General features: G+C 41.5%; 1 protein-coding gene across 1 annotated transcript in view; it reads right to left on the reverse strand.

Annotated features, from left to right (window-relative positions):
- elapor1 (endosome-lysosome associated apoptosis and autophagy regulator 1) overlaps window positions 1–10,667 on the reverse strand; it is a 105,896-nt gene extending 95,229 nt beyond the window's left edge. Inside the window, exon 1 of the mRNA XM_068057700.1 lies at window positions 10,574–10,667. The gene's annotated coding sequence lies outside the window, so the exon portion shown is untranslated. The remainder of the gene's footprint in view (window positions 1–10,573) is intronic.
- Between the last annotated feature and the right edge of the window lie 2,330 nt (window positions 10,668–12,997).

A 12,997-nucleotide genomic window follows, 5' to 3' on the forward strand; every position in this document is an offset into this window, starting at 1 on the left:
TTCATCATGGTGGAAATATTTGGTCAAAGGGACAATGTTTAACTGGGTTTGTTTGTGGAGACTTTTTGTCCGACTCACTGCAGATATTGCAAAAATACTCAAAGCTTTCTCCTACATTCTGCATTCTACTTTAACATAATAATTGAGCTAGGATCTGAGGCCTACACAATGGACTTCCAGTAGGAATTGCACTTTACATGATCTATGTGCTGGAATAGGAGCAGCAGGAGGCTGTAAAGGAAGCCAGGTTAATCAGACATCCAGCACTACTCAATCTGGGGCATATTCGGAGACCTTTTCCAAGAGCTCTGTCACAGGAGATAAGCTTCAATAATGAAGCTTTGGAGAAGTTCTATTCATTGCAGTAGCCTGATCTTCAACCAAGGTCCACAGCACACACGGCTCTGACTCTGCTACAGAAAGTGGTCATAACTCTGAACCTTTATGCCATAGGCTCATTTCAGGGAGTGACAGGTGACCTTTACCAAATCAACTAATTTGCTATGCACTTATCTAAAAGATAAAAGGTCATTAATGCTTCCTTTATCAGGATAGCTCAGTTTATACAATCTGACAGTGCTGCCACATAGATGACTGAAAGGACCATCAAAGTTTTCTGAATTGCCAGATTCCCCAGAGTTGTCACACTGATTGATGGCACCCATGTGGCTTTGCATGCCCCAAATGTGAACCATCAGATGCCTTACAATATCTGACCAATATTGTCTCAAACTGTGGTAGTATTCTGTGTGCTTCCCAGCTTTGCAAAAGTCCCAGTGAATGCCTGAGAGGAGCTTAATGATGACACTGCTTTTGCTGAAGACCCAGCCCATGAACAGCAGGAAGCAGGCGCTGTGGCTACAGCTGTTAGCTGTGAGACAGGTTGATTTAACACATCTCTCGAGATGAACGTAGTACTATTAGATGGAAGTTTCAGCCCACCAAAGTTCTGCCTCCTCTCACCAGCCGCTTTATGGTTTGAATAAAATCCATCCTCCTCAGAGACCTCAAGGTCTCTTTAATGGGACTTGAAACCACAACCATCTGACTCAGGAGGCAAAAGTGCTACACAGAACCACGACGGACATATGCCAGGATTGTAAGTCTGCGGAGCTCCTCTCCCTCTGTTGTTATGGTAGGCCCCCTGTAGGCGCAGATGATGGAAACTTTCAACATTGGATGTCTTTATCCTCAGTCCTGTCCCTCACATGTAGATGCCTAAGGAAGGAGTGGAAGGAGGCACAACTATGCCTCTATCATCTTCCAGGAGATTCTGCAATCTCCCACAGTTATAGCAGAAGACTCTCAAGGAATTTCAATCCCAAATTATTTTTCTTTATATTTCAGAACTACCCTTATCCAGGAGCAGTGAATAAATATCTGGAGGAAAAAGTTTTAATTGATTTATTTTTTAAAATATCTGTTTTAACTAACCAAACTCCCTTTGAGGATTACAAGCAATAAAAGAAAACTATTCTAGGCTCAACCTAACTACCTGAGAAACATGAACTCACTCCCAAGGCACTCTGTTGAAACGACTAAACAGGACCATTGCTCCCCTATTCCTGAGGGAGATGGTCAACTTCAGCTGTTTGAAAAAAAAAATCCTTAAGCCAGTAAATGACCCACTATTAACTGACTATCTTTACCTAAGGGAGCTAAACCTTCTATTGCAATATGATTGCTATGTGTATGTGAAGTAACAATCCTTCCCAATTGTGATGGAAGTCAGTGTTTAACTTAAGTCCCAGAAGGGAGTTTTGCTTCCAGATTTTACAAGCTTATTTAGCTAATTGGCCTAATGGAAATCAATTGTCCCTACCTAAAGCTGAAGATAATTGAGGCTAGATAGAGAAAGATTATCTAGTGCGAATTCCATCTTGAAGCCAAAGCCATCCAGGTGCTAAAACACACTTGGCCCTAATTCCACCATGTGTGTTAAGGAGGCTCAAGCGTGTAGAGCAATCCCATGCAAGCTGACCACATTCAGATGGAATTTCTCATCGGCATGAGGACCCAAAACCTCCCCCGTAAGCCCATACCTCACAACTAAAGCAGTCTCTCGAAAATTCCATCTGTGCCATTCCACTCTGCATGGAGGGGATTCTTTTACAGGCTGCTCCTGTACACTCTCCATTCCATCACCCTCATCTTCCATCTGGACACATCCTGGCATTCTGTCCTACCATGTGGCAGAGATGGGGATCCCCCACTAAGGGACCGTGCACCTGATCCTTGGCTACCCAGTGTGGAGGGCAGCAGCAAGTTAGGGGATCTCCTCATAATAATGCTCTTGGGCCTGGCCAAGGTAGCCATCTGCAGGTCCAGGCAGCGTGCAGCGAAGGGGTTTGTTCAGCTTGACTGCCTGCACTTCTGCGGCAGCCATATCAGCACCCAGATGTCACTGAGGAGGGAGCATGTGATGTTTGAGGCCTTCTGCAATCAGTGGACACTTGAGGGACTGGAATGCACAGTCAACACCAGGAACAATATCAAATCTAGTTAGAATTTGGAGTTTATTGGTTGCATCTTTTTAAAAAGTGAGTACTTTTGTTAATTTGATTTTGACTGATGTCACCTACGACATCTTAATTGACTTTCGAAATAAGTTAGAAAAAGATAATCAATAGAAAGAAAAATCGGGAACATATTTTTGTAGAGGAACCACACATCCCTTTCTCACGAATGATGCACCCAAGGGCACAAGTGAAAACTGTGGGAAAAATGCTTAAGTGCAGGTGCATAGGATACGGAGGATTAAAGGCAAAGTTTCAGTGGGTCAAAATCCCAAATAAATTGTTCAGCTTACTTGGTTCTGCAGCTTATTTGCATGCAGATCCAATCATCCTCAACCACTGCTCTTAACAAGCCACATTTTAGGTTCACTTTATCAATTGACTCGTTGGATACTGTGTCATACTTGTGGAAACTTTTAAACATTCAAACTAATTTCATTTTGAGTCGATCAGGTATTTAACAAAAGAGAAAGGACAATCACCAAAAAGTTTTATTAAATCTTTGCTCCATTCTTTTCCATACAAATTGAGGTTGGATGGTGTCCCCACTTTAGGCCAAAAAATTGGATACAATCCATATGAATATCCACATTGCATGTTTTCCAGATAACAGAAAATTCAAGAAAACACTGGAATTATTCAGATGCAGCAAGTATCAATTAGCTTGCAAATGCTTTTTTTTGATCTAATGATTGATGACTAACAACTTGTGCAATGTCCTGTCATTGGAACATTTAATCACTAACCATCAAAATTCTCACGAAAAAAATTCTGAAAACTAGCTTGTACAACTGAAATACTGCATTTGTCAATATGAAATGAACAAATTATGGGAGCCAACTCCAAAAAAAAGACCTCCATTTACAAAGCGCCTTTCACGACCACTGGACATCTCAAAGCATTTTATGACCAATGTAGTCCTTTGGAAGTGTAGATTTGTTTTTCACAGCTATTAGAAGATAGGCAGCCAAAATTGCTCAATTTGATAAATCTATTGAAAAGATAGATGTATTTACTTAAAAATGTAGCAGCTAAGGAGAAAGATTTATTTGTCAGCGTTTAGTGCTTCCATAATGACAGCTGAGACTCCAAAAATGGATTAACAAATGTTAGTGAACTGGGTGGAACCCTGCTTGTTAAAGGCAATCAAGGGAAACTTATACAAAATGATACAGCTTTGGGCATTCCTTAAAAAAGTAAGCACTTAATGACAAGTCATGCTTGGCAGCAATTTAACAATTGAAAGGTTTGGAAAGACTAGCACCAACATAGGCAGGAGAGTGAAAGGTCGCTCATAGATGTATTTGGGCTCATCAGAAATGTAAGATACTGCATCCTCTTAATGAGGATGGCAGGGGGAGATGAAAACAGAAGAACATTTTTAAAAATGTTGATTAAGCTAGTTGGCAAAATGATTATATGCTCAACCTCAAAAAAAAATGTTTAAATTAAACTTTCCTGAAGGGAGATATATGCACTGAAGGCATGAGATTTACTCAGGTGGAAGGCTGGGGTTAGGCCCTACAAAAAAAAAAAAATTTTTGCTTCTTGGGTTGCATTTCCAGGGCTTTGGGCGGATGAGGCAATTAAATTTTCTCACTAGGTTTCGACCTTCCAACTTCAGAACTCCAACAAATTAATCTGTATTGTTGTGCAAAAAATGAAAACCTCAGATAAATCGAGTTAATTTTTAAAATATTTTGAGACAGACTTTCATTATATTAAAACACATTGTAATTATTCAGTGATGTATTCATTCGATCTAATCTTTGAACTTCTTCAGTCGTGTGTATGAATTAACTGCATTTGCTCTGCTTATTCCTTGGTATAGCCAGGTTTCAAAGCCATAGCTTAATGCTTGTGAAAATGCCACCTGAAACTCGCTGTAATTTTGTAAGGCCCGATTTTTATCAAACATACCTGGTGGGAACAGGGCAGGTTTAGCTCATCCAGTTGCTTAAGATGCAAATAATTTATTCATTCTTCTGCAACCTGCCTCATAATCTCTTTCTCTCAGTTATTTACATGATTGCAAAAGAAATCTTTTTCTACGCTTACTTCCCACAGTAGATTTGTGGTTTTTGCTTTGGCTGTTATTGGCATAATGCTGCACCAGGTGAGGTTCTCTCACTGTCTGGTCTTCACTGACCAGTACCTTGAACAGGTGCCAATTGGCCATCCTTAAAGCCTGACTGACACAAAGTCTGAGTTCAGCGTCAAAGTGCCTCAAATAAAAACATATTATTCAAGGCTCCATAACCACAGTTAAGTTCTAGTTTCAAATTAAATCCTGACTGTCTGCTGTGTTGTATAATGTATACAAGCTATTTTTCCCCCTTCTTTTAATTTTTAACGATGTCTAACGGTGTCATAGTGAACTGACTAGAAAGGTGAGGAAGGTGTCGGTAATAGAGAACATAAGGATGTTTCATGGTTTCGCAGAACTGTAAATTTTACAGAAACATAACCTGCACATTATGAACCTCCAATCTCCCACTCTGACACTACAAGGGTAATATCTAAAATCAGCCTGACAAGCAAGGAGCAGGATTGGCCACCCATTTTATATGCCACCTGATTTTAGCCTTCATTGACTTGAATGGAGCATAAAATTGTGTGGTGTAAGATGGTAGGCAAAGTCAAAAATGCCCTGCTCTAACTGAGTAGGTTAGGTTAACATTTCCCCCTGCAAGTCTCCAGTGCCCAGCTCCACTTTGCATTCCCAATTACACATGGAGTTAGAGAGTCATTTAGGAGGTCATTTGGCCCATCAAGGTCATGCGGCTCTCCATGGAGTTATCTAGTCGGTCCACTCCACCGTAGCTCTGCAAGTTTATTTCCTTCAAGTGGCCATCCAAATTCCTTTTGAAGGTATTGATAATGGGGATAGTACAAAAAATGACATTGAGGTAGAAGATCAGCATGAGCTAGTTGAATGGCGGAGCAGGCTTGAAGGGTCGAATGGCCTAATCCTCCTATTTCCTATGTTCCACCGCCCTCGTGGGCAATGAGTTCCAGGTCATTACCACCTGCTGCGTAAAAAACTTCTTCCTCATATTTCCCCTGCATCTCTTGCCCAAAACTTTTAATCTGTGTCTCCTAGTTTGTACCATTAGTTAATGGGAACAGTTTTTCCTTGTCTAACTTATTTAAGCTTGTCATAATCTCGTACACTTGTATTAAATCTCCCCTCAATCCCCTTTGCTCTAAGGAGAATAATGCCAGTTTTTTCAACCTAACTATGAATCCAAAATCCCCCATTCCTGGAGCCATTCTGGTAATGTTCCTGGGCACCCTCTCAAGGACCCTCACATCCTTCCTGAAGTGTGGTGACCAGAATTGGATGCAATACTCCAGTTGCGGCTGAACCAGAGCTCTGTAAAGGTTCAGCACAGCTTTCCTGCTTTTTTACTCAACAGGGTGAATTTTACAGACCCCCAGTCCAGCCAACATCACAGGTCATGGTGGTGGGTGGGGTGGGGGGGGGGGGGGGGGAGGGAGCTAGAGAATGCCTCTGAGAGAGGCCCGCCATGGGCCTTGATGCTGGAAAGGCCCGGCCCCATATTGCCGATGGCAGTGAGGCCTCGTGGAGCCGCCCCACCACCTCCCACCCCCCCACCGCTCAGCATCAAAATTTGAATATGTTAATTCATTAAAAGCAATGAATTAATTACTTACCCACTCCTGCCGTCGGTCCTGGTGCGATATTCATGCCAGTGGCCGGCACTCCCACGCCTTCGGATCTCCGTCTGGAGATCCAAGGCGGAACACTGGTGGGGAGGGAGAGCAGGTAAGTTTTCAGGGTGCGATGGGGCAAGGGTGGTGAAGAGTGGGGTCAAATATATCTGATTGGTCTAGGGGGTGGTGGGAAGAGGTAAAAGGTTAAAGTTTTTGAACTGGGGGGCGAAGGCAGTGCAGAAGTTAAGTTTTTTGCAGGGGAAATGAGGGCAAGTAATAAATCTGATGGTCATGGGGGAGGGGTGCGAGGGGGTCGGGATAACTATTTAATTTTTCAAAGTCATTTTTCTTTAAAAATTTAAATTGCAATGGAGGGCTGGAAGCCCTTTAAAAATGGCAGTTGATGCCCGTGCAGTGGTGCCCGATGCCATTGCCGGGGACAGACCGCCCGCCCCCTCCATGTCAACAGGGCGGGGGGCAGGCAGTCCGCGCTGGCAATTTAAGTGAGCCGCTGCATTCAATATCACGGTGGCTCCACGACAAGCAGACCGCCATAGATTATGTCCACTGTTGCTTTCAGCAGCAGATATATAAAATTCAACCCAATGTCTCTATTTATGAAGCCCAAGATCGCATATGCTTTACTAACAACTCTCAATATGTCCTGCCACCTTCAAAGATCAATGCACATGCACCCTCAGGTCCCTCTGTTCCTGCACACTCTTTATAACTGTGCCATTAAGTAAATATTGCCTCTCCCTATTCCTTCTGGCAAAATGTATCACCTCACTCTTCTCAATATTAAATTCCATCTGCCACCTGTCTGCCCATTCTGCTAGCCTATCGATGGAGATTACAAGAGTTTCAGAAAATACAACACATGAGACCACACATTGCTCATAACAGATTTCTGAACATTCTACACATTTTGGATTTTTAACAGTCTTTTACACTGTGGTTCTGGTAATTTTTTTTATATCTTCCATTGCCGTTACCAACTTTCCTTTCAATATCATGTGGGCCTAACTGAAAATAAATATTTGTTCTTAGTTAAATATTATGTTAATGCAAACTAGTACACACCCTTTTACTTGCTTATATATTAGGTGATTCAGCATAGCAGCTGGAATGTGACGTTTACTGCACATATAATACACCTCTAACTCAAGTACCATGGAAGTGAATTACCGATGTACTAGAAAATAATCTCCATTCATACATTTCACTTGCAATGGAGATTTTCATGGCATGCCACAAGTTTGAACTTCATTGTTTCCTCAGTATTAAAAATTAAAAACTAGCAGACAAAGTTATATAGCAACACTGGTCTTGAAAGAAGCTTACCCTGTCGGTTAAGGAATAATGGCTGGTCTGGAAAAGTACAACTGTGCTGTGTAATGCAGCACTCAGGGCAAGGTGCCCAAGCTTTTGTCTTTATGGGCTGTTTACTTACGTATCATTCAAGTGTGGGGTGACCACATATCAAAACTTAAGTCTGTGTTCCCATTCATATAATTCAAATTCAATGTTAACAGTATTTCACTTTTCATTTTAGAGCAAGTAAACCTGCTTACAGATCCACACTAGCACAAAAATACTATTAAAATGCTAGTGTGCAATTCTGGAAGTGCTTAAGTAAGCATAAGCTGTGGCAGGACTGAGGGAAACTGTTCTCAGGCTGTAACCCAACATGTACTCATCCTCCAATTTCCCTCTCCTTTCATTTGAATTGGTCTCTTCCTCTTTATGCTACTCTGATTAACTTTTGGAAATCAAAAACTCACTTGGGCTGCTTTTCAGGTTTGGTTATGTTCAAATTGATACAATTAGAAGTATGGACAGGCATAACCAATCAGAAGGAGATCAGCTGTGCTCAATCACTTCCCACAATGTGCATGATACTTATTCCCAATAGGTTGACTGCCTGGTTCAGGAAGTGATACTATGTAGCATTCAATAGCATTTTTGAACTTTACACCAGAAGTGAACATTTAATTTTTTTCCCATGTAAATCTGATGTCTGGGGTTGCTGGGTTGTCCCTTAAAAATATGAAATCATTTAAATGGACAGCTTGCAACATTTTTACTTGCTTTGGACTGTGATCTTCATGTGTTAACATGAATCCCATAGTGCCTGTGAGGTCTGAGGCAGTGTATTTGAAAGATTTGCCTGGAGGAATAGCACAGAAGGATGTCAGGGAAGATGCATTCAGAGATGAAGGAGCCTGTTGCAACAAACACCATTCTTGAATAAACTTGGGCTCATCCAAAACTCTGCTGCCCATTTCCTAACTCACACCAAATTTCTGCTCATCCATTATCCCTGTGCTTGCAAACATATATTGGCTCCTGGTCTTGCACTGCCTCAATGTTACAATTCTCATCTTTATGTTTATACCTCTGTGGTCTTGTCCCTCGCTATCTTTGTCACCTCCTCCAGCCCTTCAACACCCTCCCCCCAACAAAGTCTCTGCGCTCTTCCATTTCCCTGATTTCCTTCCCTCCTCCATCGACAGCTGTCTCGGCGCTCTAATCTCTGGAATTCTGCCCTGTGTAAGAGATCTCTTGTGTGAACACAAGCTGCAAGGTGAACACATTCTCACCATTATAATATGCCTCTGCATCAAAGCTTCCCCCTCTCCCCCATGATGTGAAAGGAGGTGAGGTGGAGGAATTTGCCAAAAACTGTTACTCCACTGACCTTTGTCAAATAAATGTCACCACAACTTACAATAAAGCATTCAAATGACTTGTTGCCCCATTGCCATTTTAGCAAACATAGATTTTCCCAGAGGTTAAGATCAAGTTTGAAAATTATGATAAATAGACTTAACAGCTCCGTCCCCTGCATCACTGCCTCCACAGCCAAACACACTGGTGCACCTCTTGTTTGATATGCAAAACAGCCTGGGAAGGCTTTTGTGTTACAACATTTTTAGATCCGTGGCAAAGTCTGTAATATTTTGTCAGTTTTTACTCCTTTTTGAATTCAAGACACATTTGTTACTTTGCACGACAAGTGAGGAAGTGTGCTCCAGTTGCATATATTTTAATATTCAACATTAAAAGTATTGAGGAAATATTTGATCAAAAACAATCTGCATTCAAATATATCATGAATAATTTGCATCCAAATAGGTTGAGTCAGAAATTAACACATTGTAAGCGATCATCCTGAAGGAAAGCAAAATACTGCAGATGCTGGAAATCTGAAATAAAAACAAGAAATGCTGGAACCACTCAGCAGGTCTGGCAGCATCTGCAGAAAGAGAAGCAGAGTTAACGTTTCGGGTCAGTGACCCTTCATCGGAACTGAACCGAAACGTTAACTCTGCTTCTCTTTCCACAGATGCTGCCAGACCTGCTGAGTGCTTCCAGCATTTCTTGTTTTTATTTTCCTGAAGGAAAGGCTTGGTTCATTCATTGAAATGTCAAAGTTCATAATCTCTCATTTCTTATTTTACACTGTTTTGCTGTTCTCTACTATATTAAATACCGACAAGGAAAGTGTTTTCCATTGTGGGAATGTAACTTCTGAAACAGGTTTTGTACAGATTTTCCATCTTCTATTGCTCATACTGTAAAACCTACAGTTCTACTGCTGTAGCTTGCCACAGCATTCCATACAATACACCATCTGGTGGTTTACATCAACTCTGCACTGCTCCGGCACTTTGTGACTTTAATATACACGGACTTTAACAGGTGCCAACAGGAACCTGTATTTAACCCTGAAGGTGGTGACGTCTGTCTGTACACTAACAGATTTTTCGCAAACTGTAGTTTTGGCGAGAATATTTTCAACTCATGTGGACAGACTGGGATGCAACTCGATGGAGTCGGAAGAACGCAACTTTTTTTTTTGGAAGAACCGTCCCTCACCTTCTGAGGATGATGGCTTTCAATTAATGGGAAACACTTCACACCTTCGTTGAACAAGACCGTGCAATCGTCAGTATATACAGAGAATAAAATCTGCAGTGTACAGCTTTTACAGTCCACAGTCTTCATTAAAGGTCCTTAATGTTTCGTGTGACAGCTGCTAAATCAAAATTAAATATTCCATATGGACAAATATCTACGCAATGCACAATGGTGCAAAACAAGTAAAATATCATTTAAATTATTTGTCCACATCAAACTACAACAACTATAACATTTAAGGCAAAGACAATTAAAATCAAAGTGCTCCTAATAATAGCAGAACTCTGCATCGCCGCAATTCACGTCTTTACAACTTGGTACTTATGCATTCCTATTTACAGAATAATTCAAAATGATAAATACAGGGAGGAAATTCTACAGCTTGTTTTTATTTTGAGTCAAAGATGCGCAGTCACGAAGGTTGTGGAATATCTGGAATAACGAAAGCACCTTACCTCTTTGCAAATTGGAAGATTGTCTCTGGATGCTTCCTGTGAGCTTATGTGCTGAGGCAGTAATAGAAGACCTGTTGCGAAAAGCAATACACAAAAAAACAAGCGAGAAGATAAGCTGTTCCCATTCATGGCCAGTCAGACTGAGAGATAAATGCAGTGGACAATGGTGTTAAATGCAGAGAAACTGGGTGATGCCAGGCGCTCTCTCACACACACACTTCCTCCTTGCTGTCACTCCGCGCTTCTGGCTTGTAAAAGTGCGAATACGATGGAAATGAACTGGTGTCGCCGGCTCCTGTCTGTTCGTCAGTTTGCAGAAACTCACGGAAATGCCCGAAAGCCAGGACCGAGGACGAACCCCCCACACACACACACACACACACACACAGCACAAGTGGCAGGTGCGCCACCTTATACAGCCAGGGAGAAATAGATGTTGAGACTGAGCTCCTCCCCTGTCCGGGATCCACACCATCCAACACATGCAGCAAAAGTGTATTTCACTTTCGAAATAACCTTGCAACGCCTTACTCCGGTGTCAAACATTGTTACACTACATCATTCCAATATTGTCCTACAGGTGCGGACAAGAGAGAAATGACAATTGAATCCTTCAAATAAAAATTCGACATTCTGTATTTTAAATAATTCACATTCTAGACACTGAATCCAAACTGATCACCTTTGAAATTCTATTTCGATTCCAAACGAGCACAAATGTAAAACTAAACAACTGACAGAATGTTCAGACATTGCCTGCTTTAAACTGCCCCTAAACTATACCTTCTCTTTGTGAGAAGTGTTTGAACTTGAGCTGAACACATCACGAAGGGATACAGCTCTCTCCTCTGAGCCAGGATTTTGTTCTGATAATTTTTTTTTAGCAATCATCTTAATCAGACGTCTCTACAAATCCATTTATTTGAAGTAAATCTTCTTTCAAATCAATCACATTTTCATTCAAAAGTCTTGTTGTATAACTGCTTTGTAAATTTCTGTTCTTTTTTATTCATTTGTGGGATGTGGGGGTCACGGACTAGGACTAGCCCGTCCTGAATTGTTCTTGAACTGATTGTCTTGCCAGGCCATTTCAGAGAGCATTTAAGAGTCAACCACATTGCTGTTTTTAAAATACACGATTTATTAATTGAAATCAAATTTCACAATTTTCTGTGGTGGGATTTGAACCCATGTTGCTAAAGCATTAGCCTGGGGCTCTAGGTTACTAGCCCAGTGACATTACCACTATACTATTCTCTCCCCTTCCTGCTGTAGGCTATAAAATATGAGAGGCAAGTAAGAAGTTAAGAGAGAATAAAAAAGCAGTTGGAAACTGGATGTAATGCTGTTGGAATTCTAAAATAAACAGCCAAATTATCAGTAACAACTTGCATTTATGTAGCACCTTTAATGTAGAAAATAAAGCAGAAATCAGACAAAAATCAGGTCAAAGATGAAAGCAAAATACTACAGATGCTGGGAATCTGAAATAAAAACAAAAAGTGCTCGAAATACTCAGCAGGTCTGGCAGCATCTGTGGAGAGAGAAGAGGAGTTAATGTTTCAGGTCAGTGACCTTTCATCAGAACTGGCAAAAGTTAGAAATGTGATAGGTTTTAAGGAAATAAAGCAGGAGTGGAGCAAGAGAGAACAAAAAGGGAAGGTGTTGATAGACAGAGGGTCACAGAATAACTGACAAGGAGGTCATGGGGCAAAGGCAAAGGGTGTGTTAATGGTGTAGTGAAAGACAAAGTGTTGGTGCAGAGAGGGTGTTAAATGACAGAAAAATGAATGCCCTAGCCAAAAGCACAAACATGAAAAAACCGTGGGCAGACACATGGTGAAAAAAAGTTGAAAGATGAAACAAACTAAAATAAAATAAGAATAATGCGTCTTATCCAACACATTAACAAAACGTTTTCTTCAGGTGTTAAGGAATGCAAGCTCCAGCAGCTGATGGGGACTAATGCCCCTCAAGATCCTTCTTCCCCTTGACCGGATCCCTTCTGATCTGACTCCTTGCCGTTTATTCACTCTCCCCTCTGACCTTCCTCTCTCTGATGCTGGACGATCTGTAAGCAAAGGACTCAGTTTTATCCCCTTACATCCCCACCTCAATGAATTTCGCACTCGGCATGATATTGAGCTCTTCTTCCATTGCCGTTGGGCTCACTTCTTTGACGAGGAGTCCTCCCCCCCCCCCGACGAGCAGACCCATTCACCTGCCTCAAGCATTCTCCTGCCACCTGGACCTCTTACCCACTCTTGATCTTTTTTCATTGAAAACTGTCAGCGAGACATCTCAATTTCTCTGCTCCCCTCACTCACTCTAACCTGTCCCCCTCTGAACTTCTCAGGTCTAAACCCGACATTGTCATCAAACCTGCAGACAAGGGTGTTCCGAAGAAGGGTCACTGACCCGAAA

This window comes from Heterodontus francisci, chromosome 25 (genome assembly GCF_036365525.1).
Source record: "Heterodontus francisci isolate sHetFra1 chromosome 25, sHetFra1.hap1, whole genome shotgun sequence".
Taxonomy (NCBI): domain Eukaryota; kingdom Metazoa; phylum Chordata; class Chondrichthyes; order Heterodontiformes; family Heterodontidae; genus Heterodontus; species Heterodontus francisci.